This window comes from Wolffia australiana, chromosome 13 (genome assembly GCF_029677425.1).
Source record: "Wolffia australiana isolate 7733 chromosome 13, ASM2967742v1".
Classification (NCBI taxonomy): Eukaryota; Viridiplantae; Streptophyta; class Magnoliopsida; order Alismatales; family Araceae; genus Wolffia; species Wolffia australiana.
In genome coordinates this window covers 13,545,556-13,549,895 of record NC_135847.1, presented here as the reverse complement: position 1 = coordinate 13,549,895, position 4,340 = coordinate 13,545,556, and positions in this window count along the sequence as shown.

The window sequence follows — 4,340 nt, the reverse complement described above, 5'->3', positions numbered from 1 at the left end:
AAGTGTATCTTGTCCTAAAAGCATGACGGATACTTCACTTAGCAATAAGGTTAAATTGGTCAAGATCAATTGAATTGCAAGTTTGGGAGTGAATTAAATTGAATGGTAAGGTTGATTAGATAAGATTCAACTCTTAAAGTCATTAACTAGTGGGATAAATGGTTCTAGGGGGTCACATGCATAAGGTTTGTTGGAGGTATCGGTCTCTTTCCACCTCTCCCTTACTGGGCTTGGCCCATTCTCTCTCTCTCTCTCTCTCTCTCTCTCTCTATCTATCTATCTATCTCTCTCTCTCCTCTATCCCTATATATATGTATAACATGAAAACATCAAATCAGGTAGTGTTTTTGCCCTAGCCGTCGAGTTTCCCTCTCCTCTCTCTCTCTCCTTGTCGCCCTCCTACTCCTCCTTGCTGAACAAGGTTCTTTAGAGGTGAGTTCTAATTGACATATGGGGGTATAATTGTCATATACTAAATGCCCTAGATGTCCAAATAAAGATATGGATGCATTAGCACAAGCAATCCTAATCCTTGTCCTTCCAAGGAAGTTAGAACTTTTGTCTCCTCTCTCTTCTCTTCTCCTTGGTGTGGGAGAGATCTTAAGGGAAATTCTTGGAGAATTCATGGAGTAGACATCTTCTACTATGGACAGGAATCACCTCAAGGAGAGGACCGCATGGATACAATTGGAGGCTAAACTATGGGGAGGCTCAAAAGTCCATTCTTATTCTTCAAGGTCAAGGATCACATCTCTCTTCTAGGAATTCACCACTTCAATGGCCAAGGTACGAACCGAGGTTTTTCATGACTGAAAATGTTTGAATTGAGGGATTTCATCATTCCAAGTCGAAATCCAAACTTGCCCAAAAGTTTGGAAAAGTTTTCAACCCTGATTCTCATATGAATCCTAGATCTGAGCACTTTCACTTCAAGCCCAAATTAAGATTGCTTCGTCATGAAAAATCTCAACAGGCTCATCATGGGCCACCATTCTCACACTCACCCATATTGGGCCTTCCTTCTCTTAATTCTCATATGTATGTCAATTTTCCAAGTAACCAATGATATGAGTTACTGTCATATTGTAGAGATGAGTAAACTTCAAAATCTGAGGCATGCCTTTCATGGTTTGGATGCCTAGTATCCTAGCCTTTTGGAACACAAAAGGTTTAGTTCCTTAGGGAGAGCACATGCTTACAAGGTCACTAGCTTAATTTAATCCTTGGAAAGTCCTAGGGGTCAACAAATCTTGTAAATGAAGTGATGTTGGAGCTATGCCTAATGAAGCAGAGATCTCCATCTCAGAACTTCTTGTAAACTCTATCACATCGGAGTGGTTGTACACAAGAAGATAGGACCAACCTCTTGTGCGTGGTGCACATTTAGTTTATGTGATTTTGCCTTTCAAAGAGATGATTTTGGTGCACATTTAGTTTTTGCGCAAGTGAATACAATTATTGATGTCTCATAGCATAATACGGCATACGAATTTACAATATACACATTTACCTTTATTTTTGTAGTAGATAAGACGTTGAAATTTAGCTTATAATATAACTGAAATCCAGATTTAGCATGTACTCCTAAAACAAATGGTATATTGAAAGTTTTCTTTTGCTTTATAATAATGAGATATTAGAACTTACATCTTTTTTTTGGAATATATAAGACGGTTTAAAGCTTACAAGTTTTTAGGAGTACATTAGACGTTAATCTTTGGATTTATTTATATTTAACGTATTTTCCAAGTATCTACTGAATATTGCCGTTGCACTTGTTTTTATAGTATATGAGATTTTAGAGTTTATATATATCGTTTTTATAATATATGAGTCATATATACGTGTATATATATATATTATTATATCTGAGATATATATGTATATATGTCGTTTTCATAATATCTGAAACATATATGTATATATGTCGTTTTTATATTATCTGAGATATATATAGATTAAAATTTGGGCCTTTAACACTTGGTTTGTCCGGGGTTATAAAATTGATTTTCATTTGTTGAGCCATGTGTGATCATATGAGCACGAGAACCTTAATCATCAGGTCTAGGATGTCGGCTTTGGAAAAACTACCTAGTCGGAGCCACACGGAGCTTCTGCCGAAACCAGTTGTGCCTCATTTCGCATAATCAACGTCTTGATCCGGTTGAGAAACCCTAAATCCATGTCCCATATTTTCACTTTCTAACAAGTGATGGGAAATTGGTCTAACCGACCGTTAAAGGAGCGAGCTAGTAAACAGCCCTGAACCATTCCGGGATAAGTCAGCCGAGCCCAACAAAGATGACGAGGAGTCAGCCCTGCCCATCATGGCGTTGATAACTGACTGGGGGCTACATGCGATCTACCCCCTTACTCTTACTAAGTTTTGCCTTCATTTACTAAGACGTAGAATGATTTAAACGTGCATATTCATTTGGGACTGACCATCTAAGTCGCGCTTAATATGTTTCACCATCATAAAAGAGATCATCTTCAGTTCTACAGAACAGAATCTAATCTACGAAGATTCTCCTTCGAGGTTGGGATTTACGGATTCTCTCAAGGGCTCTGTATCGTTGCTCCCTCACTCTTTAAATCCCATTTGGTATTTTTTTAGCCACGGGTTTTCTGTCAGATTCTGTGATACGAACAATGAAGTCGATAAATAAATAAAGGTATCATTCGATGTAGTACGACGTACAAATGGAGACAGGCAACCGATTTCGAAGGTAGGAAGTCGTTTTCGGTGATATTATCCACCAGAACCAAAGCTAATATTCTCTCTTTCTTAATTTGCCCACTTGATTTTATGGTTTATGCCATGACATTTTAACCACTTCGGTCGTCTGTCACAAGAATAAAGTATGAGAGGTTCCTATTTTTTTTCTTTTCATTTAAAAATTACATACGTTTGCTAACTTCTTCGGGTCTCTTTCTAGGCAGATGAGCGTACGTTATTCTAGGTGTTTTGGCAGGGAAATGACCACATATGACGTTGATAGATGAACATAGAGCTTTGGAAAAGTCAGTCTTGCGGCACCTATATAAAGGACGAGTTCCATGAATTCAGCGCCACCCGTTACAACTTATCGGCAATCATGGTTCGAAAGGCTCTTGTCAGTGCTGCTTTCCTTGTCGCCTTGGTGGTGATATCCATGTCCGTTGCGGGCGCGTAAGTGACGAACACTACAAAACGTGAATGCCTGTTATAATTACGATGATAACTTTCTTATGCTCTCTAGCGAAGGACTGTTTCTTCGTCTTTCCTTTTTCTTGTGGATCTATTCTTCTGCGGTGATTGAAATAACCTTTTTTGTTGCACGTTTCCAGTCATGGTTGCAGTTACTACGAAGGAATACAGAAAACTAACCATTTTCTATATACCAACTGGTCGATGCTGCGGTCAGTGCTGTACCATCGATAATGGAAGGTGCCTCAAATGCTGCGCAACATGGTCGAAACCGGTTCCATTTTTTGTGTCTCTCTGCTGTCCTAGATGTTGCATCTGGTCCCGAGGATACTGCAGCTCCTGCTGTCCTTAGACCGCGACAGTCCATCTTGGTTTCTCCCGTGTTCGCTGTCTCTCTGCTCGCGGTAGGACGCAGGACACGGGGAGTGCTTCGTTTGATGTACAACTGTACGAATAACAGGCGTTCATACGTTTCTAACCATGAACTTGTGTAAGCATTGACTATGAGGCAGGCCTGAAGATTGTCTATGAAACGTGTCAGTTTGCCATTGGTTGTTTTCCGCTTTCTCTAGTTTGGAACGTGGATTCGTTCACAGTTTATTAATATGGAATCATAACTCACCTCCGTGGCCACAAGCGACAGTGATCATGGCTACAATCCCAGGGAAAGATATTCAGATGTTTTGAAGAGTAAAGAACCACATCTTTCCAGAAGATATCAGATGTTTCGAGAAGATGCTTGTCGATCCTGCAATTTTTCTTACATAGGGCAAAAATATATCTGGAGATCTCATAGGTAAAGTAAAATAAGAAGCGCACGTAGTACAAATAAGCACTGTCTTTCCTGAACATTTATCATTTACTAGATCGATTGCATGATTTCCATGTCCTGCGTTTTCAAAATTCCTTACAACTCTTGCATGGGTTCGGCTTACAGAACTTGCTTAGAGGTTTTCTGTGATAATCTGATCCTGTGCCTAATATTCAGTTTGGAATCTTATCCTGTGCCTAATAATCTTATCGGTCGTTTGCCTGAGATGAAGGTTTGGAAAATGCACTGATTAGCATAATCCTCTCCCAGAGCAAGTAATATCTAATCTCGAATGAAATGCACATGTGTTTTGATAAATCTCTGGTAAGAACCTAAGCC